This window comes from Cryptomeria japonica, chromosome 6, assembly GCF_030272615.1.
Source record: "Cryptomeria japonica chromosome 6, Sugi_1.0, whole genome shotgun sequence".
In the NCBI taxonomy this organism is placed as follows: Eukaryota; Viridiplantae; Streptophyta; class Pinopsida; order Cupressales; family Cupressaceae; genus Cryptomeria; species Cryptomeria japonica.
This window is the reverse complement of record NC_081410.1, coordinates 12411097-12427178: the sequence shown is the minus strand read 5'-3', so window position 1 is coordinate 12427178 and position 16082 is coordinate 12411097. Positions and strand designations below refer to the sequence as shown.

General features: G+C 34.5%; 2 non-coding genes across 2 annotated transcripts; both read right to left on the bottom strand.

The window, feature by feature from the left end:
* Positions 1–3306: 3306 nt before the first annotated feature.
* TRNAP-AGG (transfer RNA proline (anticodon AGG)) lies at positions 3307–3378 on the bottom strand. The gene has a single exon. It is a non-coding gene; the product is annotated as a tRNA-Pro (tRNA).
* A 99-nt stretch (positions 3379–3477) lies between these two features.
* Positions 3478–3558, bottom strand: TRNAL-AAG (transfer RNA leucine (anticodon AAG)). Its single transcript has one exon. It is a non-coding gene; the product is annotated as a tRNA-Leu (tRNA).
* Between the last annotated feature and the right edge of the window lie 12524 nt (positions 3559–16082).

Genomic DNA, 16082 nt, shown 5'->3' with positions numbered 1-16082 from the left:
TTGTACAGATTGGTAAAATATACTCGCTCCAACCACTGATGGTTTTGTGACTGCAGAATTAAGTGCATTCATAAAATTACCAGTGATTGTAGCTTGAGTTGGAATGTTTCTATTGGATAAGAAAGAGGGGTTGGTGCTCCTTGAAGCCTTGTGGTTTCTAAATCTTGTGTACTGAGTTGGTGCTCTTTGAAATAATATAAGGGATCTTACCAAGTGGTTTTTCTACCCCAGGAGTGTTTTCCACTCATGAAAACTATGGTGTTATGTGCCCTGTCTTGTCTCAGTTTGTCTTACTGGTTTATGCTCTGATACTACATGTCTTTTGCTTCCTTTATTTCATACTCTGTTTTGCTTAAACTTATGTGATGCAATCTTTGCAATACTCGTTCTATGTTTTGTAAAAGAATCAAAAACTTTTTGTTTTCTGAAAAACATGATTCAAGTTTTTTATTGGTCTTATTATGTATTTCTTGCATTGTTAACAATGTTAGTTTAAGGTGTTAAGTCTCATTTGTTTAGCCTTTCATCTTACATTCATCTGTGCAAGTTTGTCAAATTGTGAAGAAATTCTTGTGAAAATCGTTACACTCTGATTCACCCCCCCCCTCAGAGTGTCTCCACTTCCAACAGTGAGAACCACCAGGCAAGGTACCTGTTGTAGTGCAATTGCACTATTTTCATCAAGCAAGATAATAAAAGTGGCCAAGTAAATTCCAGAGTTGCCATAAGAATGCTAGACCTGCTTTAAGAATAAATGCAGTTTCTTATCTCTGTTCTGAATTAAATTGATTTCCATTGGAGCCGATGTTCTGAGAACTGTATCCGAATCGCATCATAAAATAATGTAAAATGATTTACTAACGTTTTTGTAATTGATTTCTATCGCATTCATTCCCCAACAAGATAGATTTCAAAAATTTTCCATTACAATTTTATTTCCTCACTGATGTGCAATTACTACCTGCCAGGCTTTTATTTGCCTCAAGATAAGTACAACTTGTGTGTTGTCAATACGAAACACAACAGGCCTCCCAAGATCATAATTACATAAATACAAGGTACTACTACAATAGCTTTATATTTTCATTTTTCTTGAAAAAGAATGAAAAGTTCCCTAACTTAAATGTCTTCTTAATGTAATTAAGATGCAGAGTGAAGTATTCCTTAACTTATTCCTGTAAACCTATGTAATATTAATCAAGTCATAAAATCATCAGCAGTGCAGTGTTGATTAAATGCCATTTTGATTTTATAGTCTTTTGATTTATTGATGAGGCTTTATAAAAGGCAAAGCTTACTATCCATACTAGCAAAACATTCAATGGCAAAGCTTATAAAAGATTAATTGTTATTACTGATGTTTATATCTGACCTTTTTGTGTTTTGTGTCTGCCTAGGATTTGTATATAATGCAGCCCATCATTTCTTGGAGGCAGGGTAGACTATCACTAAACTACAAATGTCTCGCAGGGCATTTGGCAGGCCCAATAAAAGAAAGTAAGTTGTTTCAATATATATAATGTAAGATGCTGATCCAGGATTTGTTGAATCTGACTACACAACGTAACAATGTCGATAGAAGAAAAAACCAGAGATAAATTATATTGATAAAACTTGATTTTTACATGGATTAGACAAATATATATACTAAAAGCTTTGCACTTGAGTCAATAACTTGATCCGATTGGTAGCTCAATACAGCTAAAAAAAATGATTTCTAATCATGAAGGAAGACTCCTCTCTTGAAATTCCTACAACAGATACAAGATCACTTCAATAAGATCACTGTAATACTCCTACAACAGTTAAGAATTCAACTTTAACACTCCTCAGTCAAAACTACTGTTCTAAGTTGATCTAGTCTGCAACCCTTCTAACTGCAATCTGTGACCTTCAAATTTTATTTGCAGTAATGATTTGGTAAATTTCTCTGCAACCAGATTTGCTGTAGAGCAGTACTCTATTATAATTTGATTGTAATTCTACATGATCTTGAATGAAATGGTACTGAATACCAGTATGCTTTGTTCTTCCATGGTATTTGGGATCCCTGATAGTTTGTATGCAAGTTTAATTGTCACAAAGTAACCTCATGTGTTTGTTTTGTGTAAGTCCGAAAACTTGCATTAACCTGTTCAAACATACAACTTTCTTTGCTGTGTGAGATGTTTCCAAGCTAGATTTCTTACCAGACCACAATTCCTCTGAAGTTTGACCATTTTAAGTCTTAGAGATAACTCTGTCTTGAATATAAGCAACAGTAGAAAAATGCTCTAGGAAGTTTTCTATCTTCTAACATAGCTCTGGCACATTCTCCTTCATCCTTTTAGCCACTCCATGTGAATAATGATTACATGGAATTTTCAACTGTCTTGAAATTCCAAGTTCTTCACAATATTGTTGAAACTTCCTAGAACTATATTCATCAGTATTGTCTCTTTGAAGGACCTTTAACCTCTTTGTGGTTTGATTTTCAATATTCTTGAGATAAACTTTGATAAGTACAAACATTTCTGATTTCTTCTTCAGAAAAAATAAAGTCTCCAAGATTAATTATCGATATGAGTTGCTACAATCCATAGATTTGGCAGCATATATCAGTGTGAATGAGTTCCAAAATTTCAGCTGCTCTATTTTTCAATTATTTGGGAAATGGAGTCCTCATCATCTTTCCAAGAGAATAAGCTTCACATGACTCTACTTACTGCATTTTTGTCAAACTTGAGACTAATTGTCGATGCACCAGTATTAATTGGCAGATGGCTCAAGCTTGTATTCATGGCCCACTCTCCTTCCTTGGGCAACTACTTTATTTTGTTCATCAAAGGCATCTTGATTGATCAAACAGAACTTTGAGACCAGTATCTGTTTGTCTACTTTTTGAAAGAGCTTATGAGCAATATCAAAAACATAAAGAACAACATTGAATCGTTTCTTACCTCCAATTTGGAAAACAGTATTAACATTGTCATCTCCAAGTCCGACTTCTTTGAAAATTTTAGTCAAATTACTAAAACAATCCTCTGAAAGTGGTGTTCTGTTGCTCCAGAATCTAAGTACCAGTCACTTAGTGCACCCTTTTGAGGTGTTGAGGAAAGGAGGGAAACTACTATCGACCACTGGAATGCATTAATGCATATTAGTGCATCCTAAGAGCTGGATAAGATGATGAATTTGCCTCCGAAACAAAACTTGTTTCATGTTTATTTTACTTCTCTGGTTTACAATCTTTTTCCAGTAAATCTTCTCTATATGTCGATAAAAGGTGTTTTATTGAGCTAATCCTCCTCGACTAAAATCTTTAGCGGGGCATTCCGAGAATTGAACTCGGGACCTCTCGCACCCTAAGCGAGAATCATACCACTAGACCAAATGCCCGCTTTGAAAGCTTTTCTTATTATACAGTATCAGACGGCATTACTATTGCTAAATTTTAATCATGGGTACAACAATTTGGAAAAAAATTATAATTTTAATTGTTGAGAGTGGGATTTGAACCCACGCCCTTTCGGACCAGAACCTTAATCTGGCGCCTTAGACCAACTCGGCCATCTCAACATCTGTTTGATGTTTTGTTCTCTTTTCAAATCTTTGTCACATCACTGAATAGCTTGGTATGGCATTTTATGATTCCATTAAAATAAAATTTGAAAACATGCCATTGTGTGTTGGGATTCAGCAGGGAAACTCTCTCATGCCAATAAACAAGTTTCTTCTTGCCATTAAAGAACTTTTTTTCACTTGTAAAGAAGTATGAGGAGTCATTTAAAATATGATTTAGAATTAAAGTTGATCTTATTTTGAGGATATTGATTTTCTTTACTTGTCCAACATATAACTTGAATAAAAAGTTGCAATCGCTATTATTTATTTTTTTGGTTCAACTCTTCGTTTAGTGCTTTTTCGATCAATAATAGTGTTGCTTTTACAATCTGATGTGTTACTACCTAATCCTCCATTTGACACTATTATAGTTTAGCTTTGATGATTCATCTGTGCCTTTTCTATCAATGATAGATGTTTTTGGTTATTAGGTAAAAGTATAAAGAGTGTCACACTTTTATAAAGGAAATGGCCAACATTGATTCATGTTTGTTGGGATATGATGAGTTCAAGTGATGAAATTTTCATATGTTGGGTTGTCAATGTGATTAACTATGTTGCTACAATTGGTCAACTATAGATGGTATTATTGGGAGGGTTCATTTGTTTGTTTTTTCACTTGTGAATTGAGAGTTGGGTAAGTTTGTTGATTTGTTTACTTTAGTTGTTGTGGAGCATTCTTTGAGAAATTCAGCCATTTGTCTTGTAATATATCGAGCCTTTCTATAATTGATAAAGTGAGGATTGGAGATTTGGCAATTAAATGTCTCTAGATATAACATCATCTTATTTGATATATATTTACTTCAAAAGTTTTAACCTTCACTATAAATCAAAGCTATTAATTGATAAAACTATCAAGTTAAGATCTGAGAATTACATGTCTATGAAAAAATAACAATCTCTTTCTGGATATATTAGTAACATGCAATGTATTAGTTGTGTTGAGCATTATGAAAAATTTCCCGACAATAGTTGTGATAAGTCATGTATATGAAAGTGGAGGGCTATAATGGCAAGTATCAAGTAGGAAAGCCTAAGAAATATGTCTTGTTACTAACAGTCAAAGTCACAAACTTGATGCTATATTTTTAATACTAAAGATGAAAATCACCAAAAGGGACACTATTTAAACGATACATGTTTCCATGTTTAAGAAACATAAGAGTTATCCCACACATATATATATATGATTGAGAAAGAAGATTTGTTTAAAAGTGTTAAAAGATTTACTATGGTCAAATCATGGTACTTAATAATAATTTAATATCATGAGCCCACTTTTAGTACTTTATTTCTAGGTTGGTGTTCACTAATGGAGTTCAAATAGTTGAGCAATGTAGGATGTGAATTTTAGATTTCACAATATACCTTCATTTGTTTTGGATATATTTCATTAGATTGCCCTTCATACTCTCCTTATTATGACAACGGTTGTTTAGATTCAAGGGACCTTCAAGATAAAAAGTATTTGTGGGCTTGGGAGGTTATGAAGCCTTCACTCCTCTAGAATGGTGTTAGTTTTCATACTAGTCTTTTCATTAACCAACAAAATATTGGCAATCTCGTATTTTTTAGTATCAAAATTTTCCTCTTTTAATTATTCCTTAGGTGTGTCCTCTTAAGATTTTTCAGAAAGGGGATCAAAATACCCCTAAATATCTTCTTCAAAACTAGTAGATATCTCTTCTCTTGGATTGAATTCAAGACTCAATTCCAACTCTCAATCCAAGATCAAGAAACCTTTAACACAATTATAGGAGTCATCAGTGCTAATATGGTTCACAAAATTAATATTAGATCATGCAAACCTTGGTTAAAAGATAGAAAGTGGTATATAGACACTACTTTTTAAAATCATAAGCCTTAACAACAATATCATTAGCTTTCCTCTCATTTGCCCATGGTGCAAGCTACCTTTAATCAATGGTGGCATTTGTAGTCACAAGTGTCAATCTAGCAACAAAAGTTTCACACCATATGGTCCATAGTATTGGAGACTAAATTGACTCACTTTTCTTGGTGTTTTCTTTTTCAAGGCCTTTCTATTGGTTCTATATTGCCCAATTAGGCATTCTTGGTCCTTGATGTACCTTTTCTATGGGCATTGAGAGTTTTCAAACATATTTCTAAGGTTTTCCTAGAGTTCAAAATGTTTGGTCTTAGACTCATGACTTCTTCAAGCCATTTGGACCGACATCATTTTCCTCACGTACAATCTTATTATGGGATTAGCCATACATCTACCATAAATTTACTCGTATATGACATGCTTTTAGGGTGCAAATTCTATTTGGCATTGGGAAAATTTTTAATTTTACTATTTTTAAGATTCTATATTGATCATTGATTTTTTAATCTATGTTGAAGCCATGATTTGTCTTAATGCACATCATCACAAATTCAAGTGAAAGCTAATAAAGTCACACTTGAAGTGGCCCATTTAAATTTTTGCTTGGATTGTGGTAACACTCATCATATTGTGGGCAGGGTTCCATTGACTCCCTCCTCTTCTTGGAGTTGGTCTTCTCTTCATGGGTATCAATATGGTTATAGATAACCTATTCATAGCCATTGAGGGACTCATTCTCATGCCTCTCTTTCTCCTATAAGAAGGGATCATACTCAATGAGACTAGGATAATATTTCATTAGCTAGGAGAATACTTTGGTTATGTGTCTCTACTAATGCTAGCATTCCCAACTTAATCCTCCTCATTGTTGCCTTATTTGACTTTTTTGCTCAACTTCAAGAACCTCATTCTCACCGATACATATATGTTTTTTTGATGATTTTTTTAATTTGATTATTTTTCATGCTCTATCTAATGGTGTGATTTAATTTTGGACGATGCATGTTTTTTTTAAAGCCTAGTGATTCTTAGAGGACACCTTGCATAGTTCCCGTTTTAGGAACTTTAAAGGGCTTGTTTGGACACATAAAGAATCTTTTTTGGGTCCTTTTTTTAACTTGATTAATTTTTTGAGCACTATGCAATGGTATAGTCTACTTTGTATACTATGTTTTATAATTATGAATTTTGAATAATGCCTCCTTTGAAGATTTTCACATCATATCCACCTTGTAGAAATTGTAAATGCACTAAAATAAAGTGTCATATCACTAAAAATTTATGAGGGGGGTCATGTTTTTTAATAGTGGGGGTTTCACCTTTACTTTTTTGTCATTTTTTTGTGGTTCTTTGTTCATGTCGTGACATAAACTATTTAGTAGTCCTTTTAAGGACACTTGTAAGAACTCAAACAAAAAGTATGCATGTAAATGCACTCATATAAAGTGTCAAAATAACTTTGTGTTCCAGGGAAATTTTGCACATCTATTATGCCTCTTTTGTGCTTGCACTAAGTTATAAAGTTTCATGGGGGGTTGTGTAGTGCCTTAGTTTTTTTCATCACATCAACAAATCTTAGGGATTCATGCCTCACGCATGTGTGGATTCATTTTTGAATACCTTTATAAGTTGCTTGTACATCATATTAGATTTAATTTGATTAAGTTGTTTTTGTATATAAAAGTGAAAATCAGAGTTTTCTTTAGTGGCAAATATATTGTACCGATTGGGGGTGGCCTTGTCACCAAATTTTTTTAAATATTCTTCAAATGCATGACCCAATTGGCCATTATTTTATGTAATTAATTACATCTATGTGAAGATTTCACCAACAGAATCCATGTTTTCCACACGGTAAATTCAATTTTTTCGCCTAGACTCTCTGAGGTTGCCTTAATAGACAACCATAATTCGCCAATAGTCATATAAAGATTTATTTGCCAAGAGGACCTAATTCGCTTGGCATTTTGCGAATGTGTGTCTCCTTTCACTCCAAATTTCACCAACTCTATTATATTTGCCAATTAATTGGACGACCCATAATCGCCTCAGAAATTACATAAGACGTGTTATAGTTAAGTGAAAATCGCCAAATATTTGTACACCATATAAAATTTTCATTGAATTTGCCAAATAAGGATTGGTATAAATACATTCAAAGATCAGATCTATCTCTACACAATTTGGTCGGTTCTGGGCTCTCAATTTAGATCAATAGTGAAGTTTCGGACTAGGAACAACCATTGTTGCTGACTGCGTTGGTGACTGCTAGTGACCTAAATGTGAGTGGTCATATTTTTGAAGTGTTATAATATTCTTTTGAATTCATCTCTATTTGTTTGCACTGTTGAGTTCATTCTTATTCAATGGGGACTCGTCAGTGGTCACCCGGGAGACCTCAGACATCTAGATTGTAGGTCGTAGGGCCAATGAATCATATAGTCTAGTCTATTATTACTTCTTCAACAACTTGATATTTTTTTGCAGCCTTTATTTCGTTGGAGATGTCAAACAGGAAGAAGGGTAGGAATCCTGAATGTGGGGAAGGCCAAGAGAGGCCAACAAAATGCAGAACATTGTCTTCGTACTTTGGCGTTGGCAAAGATTGTGGTGAAAATCAAGAAGGTACATCATCACAAGTACAAGATTCATAACCTTCACCGCATATTGAAGAAGGCAAAGAACCTGATATCTCAGATCACGATGAACTTGAAGAAGATTTTCTGATAGATACCCAAGTTAGCCGGAATGATATAATCGACTTGGGCATGATAATGCCATAGGTGATCATGCACGGAAGGGGAAAAGAAAAGCCATATCAAAAAAGGATCAACCCAAATTAAAAAAGGATCAACCAAAATCAAAAAAGGATTGGGAGTGGGATATGTTAGTGAGGAATTTTCAAACTAATTGGGCATCAAAGTATCCTTTCATTGAACCAGTGGAGAATCCAATTGAAGGCGAGCCTCCTATAGAATGTAGGTGTAAGATTTGCACTTGGAAACATAACAAGGAAAATAGATTGCAGCTAAAAAGAAAAGCATATGGATAAAGTTTATGAAAAAAATGATAGACGGAGTTGAAATATTAGCGATAAGATGGAAAACAAAGGAGGAATGTAAGCATATGAGGAATGCTGAAGAATTTTATTTTCGTGAGAAAATACAGACGAAGCCTATTGAAGTTAAAGGTTCTATTGAAGTTATTATTGAAAAGGAATGCAAATAGAACAACTGGGAAAAGTTGTTCAGTTAAGTGTTGTTTTTTATATTTTGAGCAGATGTCGTGCTATGATAGACTACCCATCAATGAGTCATTTATTACACTTTTTGAAAGTTCCTAACTATCCTAATATTCACTAGTCAGTAAATAGTGGATGGGAATGGGCAAGTTGTCTTGCTGAGGTTTAAAAAGAAAATGTAAAGGAAAAAATAAGAGAGTCAAACTTTATTACATTGTCTTTAGATGAAGTTACGACAGTAGATAATACTTTGTGGGCATGCATGCATGTTTATACTGTATAGAATCATGCCCGCCAACCTCATCTACTATTCGTTACTAAAATGAAGGATAGTGCGACAATGAAAAATTTATTTCAACTAAAACAAGAGAGTCAAACTTTATTACATTGTCTTTAGACGAAGTTACGACAATAGATAATACTTTGTGGGTATGCATGCATGTTTATAATGTACAGATTCATGCCCACCAACCTCATCTACTATCGATTGCTAAAATGAAGGATAGTGCGATAACTGAAAATTTATTTCAACTAGTAAAGAGTCATTTAATTGAATATGGAGGTATGGATGACATGACAATTGCCAAAAAGTTGGTGTGTGTTGGAGCGGATGGAACTTCAATAATGCAAAGTCATAGGAATGGTCTTTGCGCAAAGATGGAAACTTCTTGTGCACCCTACATTACTGACATTCACTGCATGAGCCACAAAATGAATCTAGCTTTTGGAATTGTGAGAAAGTATGCTCCAGTAAAAAGAATTGAACATTTAATCAGAGAGCTCTACTCACACTTTTGTTGAAATCCCAAATGATTTATGGAATTTCAACACTTTGCTGATGGAATAACCGATGGGAACAAGCTTATTAAGGATAATGATACTAGATGGATCTCTTTGGATGGTCCAACGCATCGAGTTTTTTTAGAATATCCATCTTTGATTGGACTATTTCACACAATCCCGATGAATCAGAGCAACCAAAATTTCCTAACCTACTTCAGAGGTTAAGTAATATAGAGACACTCTTAACTTTAGAAGCTCTTCTCCCCATGCTAGAGGAAATGAGGATTATTATGAAAAAATCCCAACAAAGAGCTATGTATATTGAAAAATATGCTAAGATACGTAAGGTGACATGCCTCACCCTCGATAATCTCTATCGATGTTAACCAACATTATTTGATGAAAACTTTGCTAAGTGGCAGACACTCACAGATTTGAAAAATCCTGATAACTTTTTTACAGATCGGTGCAAACAAGAATTTATGTGCCAGTGTATGCAAAGTTGAGATACCAATGCATTTCTTTGCCATGGTCAAGCTCGAGGAACCAGGAAAGCGCCCTAAGAAGCAACTAGCAAGAGTTACAAGGGAAGATTTTAGCAAGATTGTTGAGTCTGTAACTGTTTCTACGAAGAAAATTGCCTATGATCTTTCCTCACAAATTAGAACCAGATTCCCTCTTGAGAAACTACTTGAAGCCATGTCTATTGTGTTTCCTCAATATTGGAACCTCAACAGTCCAACTGATTTTCGATCTAAGCTATTGACTTTGATAAATCAATTTTGCAAATCCAAAGAATTCAATGGAGTAACTATAAATGGAATTTTAAATGAAACTCTCTTTAGAGAGCAATCAACCCATTTTGTATACACTATGAGGGAACAATATGACAGAATGCAGAACCCCCACAAAGAGGGATTAGTAACAAGGCTTTGGACAAATCTAGGTAAGAGTGAACTATTGCGTGATTCAATATCAAAATATTTCAAGCTTTCTGATTTATGTCTTACCATGATATTGGGTTTAGTAGAGGATGAGAGATTTTTCAGTGCTTTGGGGCTCCTAAAATCAAAGCTAAGAAACAAACTAGACAAGAATTTGGAAAATTGCTTGAGGCCCTATACATCTAGGTATGATGTCCACACTTTTCCTTACGATAGGGCATTGAAAATCCGGAGGTCCAAATGTGAAAGAAGAGGTTTGGGCAACACTTAAAACCAAAGTGTTAGTGGGACAATTGACTCATGTACTGGACCTACTGGTAGCATTGAGATGCAATTCAACAAAGGTATGTAGACTCGGAGTGAAGAAAACACATACAAGAATCAAGGAAGCTCTGATTTTGATGAGGAGAAATGGCAACTGTAAGAGATTTAAGACTACCATTTCGTGGGTATTTATTAATCTTATTATTGTATCTCATCATTCATAATGCAAAAACATACTATTGTGGTTGATAACTTGATGATATTTTATGTGTCTGTCAACTTTTTGTAATTAAAATTTACTATTGATTTGCAATTGCATTTTTCAACTTTCTATTTTCAAATGAAAGAGCATAATGTATTTATTGATAGAGTGATGTTTATTTAGACATGTTGAGATTTTCATTAATTATTTCAAAATATAGCCATATGATACAAATTATTCAATAAAAAAATGTGTGATTCTCTATGCAAAAGTCAATACCAAATTTTAGAATCCTTTGCAAATGACTCTGAATTCCCTTTTATAGAAACAAGGGAGCAACAACAACTTCAGGTTGGTTTGCAACATGTGAAGACTCAACATTAAAATCAATTACCAAGGCACTGAATCCATTGTCCCATCAGTATCACAAACTCAGTACAATTTTACAAGCCCGAAGGTACCTATGACCATCATAGACCGAATTAGCAATTTAGCAACTGCTGCATGTCTCATGTTAAAAAAATAGAGTTCAAACTTAAAACTAAATTCAAGCCATGACAAATTAAATATACAAAATAGCAGTGCACAAAACCTAGAAATCAGAAATAGAGAAATACAAAAAAGTTAAAACATGAGAGAATTTAAGAATACAAATTTACAAGGTTGAAGGTGTGCATCATAGGCTGGATTAGTAATAATGAGTGCTCCATTTTTCCTGTTCATAAAATAGAGTTATTTCAAGCGATGCCAAATTCCAAACAGAAAAAAGAAGAAAACCTTGAAATTAAGAGTAAATGCAGAAAACTATGCAATACATACTATGATTCATGAGATCTGTGTGCCAGTTTTTGTAGGGTGCTCCACTCTTCGTCTGATGGAAGTTCATTTTTTTTTAAAGCATAGTAAGTCAACTGGAACTTCATCAGCAATCCATATTTGGAAGAGTGACTTGACACCACTATTTCACCCAATACCGCATTCAAAGTTGTCAATGGTTTGATGAAATCCAGAAAGCTGTGAGGAGTTGTGTCCTTAGGAAGCAAGTCTAAATCATACTTCATTTTGTCCTCCATCCTTTTTTTGAAAGCTTCTTTTCCAATAAATTTATTTGATGTGTCAATACTCTTCCGCAAACCAAGATTTAACAAATTGGTTATCTTTTGTTGCAGCTTCAATATCTTTTTCCCACCTTTATCCAGAATTTCCTATGCTTCCTTTAGTTTATGGCATTTTTGAATGATAGATGATGCCTTAACTGAGGCATCAATGCGGCTCTTAATTCCCTTGGATGCCAAACAACTATCACTATTACTATAGACTTCTTGCAAAATCTGATTTGCAATATTCTCTTTTGAATAAACATTTATGTTCTTCTCAATGTGCTCTTTGAGCTTCCAAAAAAATACTCTCAGACTTTCATTCAATTCCAACCATTCACACAACTTGTCACTCCTCTGAATTATTTGCCCCCAAATGTTTTCTTTTATATACTTCACTGTATTTTTCATATTGTCCTTCAATCTCTCTTCTGAAGTTTTAATTTTATTATTTGCATTCTGCAACTCTTCTTTCATTTGTGCACATTTTTTTCTTTCTTCCTCTGCTTTCTCTTCCAAATGTTTTTCTTTTTCATCTCATGCTACAATTGGTTTGTAATTTTTTGATTTTGGTAGCACCATACTCCACGCTTTTGTATAATTTTCTCGAACTGGCTTTTTCATCATCAAATTTTTTAATGCTTTCATCCAATTTTTCTCTGAGTTCCTTCAATTCTACCTCCATCTGTTCGTGCACTGTAATTGCTGAGGTAGAGGCCAAATTTTTTATCCTTTTCTGTAATTCATTGCACTTGTTATCTGCTGCTTTCCTCTTTGCACTTGTTATCTGTAACTTTCCCATTTGTTTCTCCACCTTATTTTTCTCTCTCTCTATCTTTAGCAGTGAAGTGTAGATCACTTTGTTGGTCTTTTTTGACACACTAATTTTATCCACATTTTGAACTTTGGAAAAATCCATTTGGAGGGTGCTAACATGAAACTCAGACGGATCTATCTAACTTTGTGGTGGATTTGTATCTTTATTTGGGGGCATAACAACTATGAACTCCATCATATCTTTGTTTGGGTCATATGTGGGAAATATCATGTTCGATGCAGGTTGTTCCTCTAAAGCTGCAATAAGAGCACCCCTCTTCAATGTCTTCTTTTTTTCTTTATTCATATTTGTTGTTTGTGCAAATTTATTAAAAAAATTATTGTAATGAAAATCTGGGTTTGTTGAAGCAATTGAATGTTTGAAAGGTGAAATAGCACTTGCAGTGATATATGAGGCTTCACCTATGCCTATGGTTCTAACTAATGCATTTTGAGGAGTACCAAAAGCCATTCAAAATCATGTCCCACTGTCACTTGCAAGTGTAGTTTTTATACTCTTTTGAGGGGTTTGTTTTGAAGGTGTTTTTGTACTCGCCATTGTTGTCATAACCTTTTGCTTCTTCACATTGCCTTGATCACTAGGATTCTGTATAGTATCTACTACTATTGTCCTCTTGCGAGAGATATCTTGTTGTTGCACTTGATCAAGACAACTAGTATTAGTACCCATGCCATCCCCACCAGTGGCAGTGGCACTTGATTCACCACCAATATGAATACCATGTTGTGGTAGTGGTTGTGATTGAAATTGAATGTCTACACAAGGTGGATTTGAAGCTCTAACAAATTGAAATGGAGATGCAAGGTAATAAGTAGTACCTTTCTATGATGAATTTGACAAATCAAGTCCAATGGTTGGTTTCTTAGGACGTTTTGATTTTGAATTTGATGGAAGTGGAAACCAAGGGCCTTCTCCTCTGGGACCTAACCCATTTTATCCACAATGTTTGTCCCTTTTCTATATTTTTCTTTCATGGAAGCATCGACTCCACTCAATTTTTCAAAGACTATAGTAGCTATTGGAGCGACCTCAACCTCATACTCATTTTCATCATCACTTTTGTCATATCCTTCTATGGGATTCTCCATATTCCACAATTCGCTAAACTCAATATCCTCATCGATTTCATCAAAGTCTGCACTGGTCTTTGGTGCATCGAGATTCTTCCTCATAATCCAAAAATCATTTATTTTTGTTTGAGTCCAATGTTTGTCTTTACATTCTTGCAGTATTTTTGGGGGAATAGCTTTGTTAGATGGATTAGCAGCCTTTTGGTAGAAATTGTAGGACCTCCTATTTTCATTTTGATTTTGGACACCCCGGACTGTTGTTTTTTGTGTGTGCAATGCCATAATTTGTGATGACAATTCTTCTATTGAAAATTTATTGTCAGCAACAATTTTCTCCCTCTCTTTTTCACCTCATCACAGGAGTCCATGTTTCTAAGCTTTTCTAGCAATGGTTTACTTTCATGTGCCACTTTGAATGCTTTTCTGTCAAATGGGAACCCTCCACTTGAGAAAGGCAATGAAGGAAATATGCTCTTCTTTTACTGACCATGAAAGAGTACATCTATGCTCTCCAACTGTCGTACATATTCCAATGCAAAAACCCTCTCTGTCACATGTATTGGAAGTTTGTAGGGTTCTACTACTGATCCGTAAAACCTTAACACAATGTATTCTTCCATGAAGAACCAGTCAACCAATTGTATTTGACTTCCAATTTGAATGCAATCTCTACAAGACACATGCAATCTAAGCATTGGAATGCTTGTAATTTCATTATACATTGGTGCCAAAAGGAAGTCTACAAAATGGTTGTAGTTCTTTCTGTTATCATCCATCCTTACCTTATGTGTCCATTCATATATTGGACACTTTATTCAGTTGTGAGTCTTCTCATCAATCTTATAGACCTCAATGTGAAGCTTGTTGGTCTCGAATATTGCACGATACTTTTATAGAAGAAGATAGCACAAGTAGGATGTGAACCTAAATGTCTTACATGAACCTGTTTTAATCATTAGTAATTTTGCTTGTATGGATTGAACAATGTGCTCAACAAAATTAAATCTTACTGGTTCTGTTACACAATGGATATTAAAAATTATTTCAAGAAGGCTGACACCCACTTCCCTATCATTTTCCAATCCCAAGCAAAATGTTAGCAAGGAAATAGTATCCTGAACCCATGGCACAAAAATATTATAATCATAAAGAGGCTTATGGTTTTGATCCAATTGAGTACCACACATGGTTAGACCTTTGATAAATGAATCTTTATAATTTGCATCTATTATGTCATATTCCTCTGCCAGCTTTCCTAGGTCAATGTGGACATTTGAGTTTTGTGCTTCAAACCCCAGGTTCAACAAACGAGCAAATTCTCCCTCGCTTATGGACAAAATTTCCTCTTGAATATTTTTTATTGACAATTGCTTTTCTGTCTTCATCATAATTTTGGGCACAGACCATGACAATTTCTATGCAAGGGAATACTTCAAGTAACACCATGCTGGGAAGTCCAACATACAAAGATGCAATTTTATTTGTACTTTCATTTAACATTGTGTTAAAGTGATAGGGAGAATGCTAGAGAAGTACTCCACAAGGTTAATTGGGTCTCATGGTTCAATAGGTTTCCAAAAAACTTGTTTGTGACTATTATGTATGTTTGCAAAATCAATTTAAGGTTATAATACTAAGCATCTCAAGTATTACTTCTCCAACATCCACCCTTTGTGTAGGCTCATACCCTTACTCACTTCACTCCTCCTTGTTTGAATATGCTCCAACTCAATGCCCTTCTCTCTAGGCATTCATATCTACTACTCTAAGTCAAGGCAAACTCCTCCAAAAGGTTCCAAGAAGTTAGGTAAAAGTTTTATCTTTGTTCATGTGCAATTTTGTAGCGATTTAAGCATTTTAGCCCTTCTTATTCAACCCCTTTGCTAGGTTCAAACCCCAAAATTCTTTGTCATACTGTCAAGAAGGTGGAAGGGTTTCATTCAATGTCCTTAGATACTTTTCCAAAGGTTCTTCAAGTTCTACCAAACCCCAACAAATCGGGTTCTTGAAAAGTGTATTTTTGCAGTAAAAGAGGCTTGTAGCTCGTGGAGGGCTAATTGTCACTTTTTTTCTCACCTTGCCCAACGATGGGTAACTCCACCACAAAACTTGTCTTTGATGATGTTCATGAGGTCTATACTCCAAGATTTTTTAGGTCTTAGGCTCCATGAAGAAGGTTTAGTGGTTG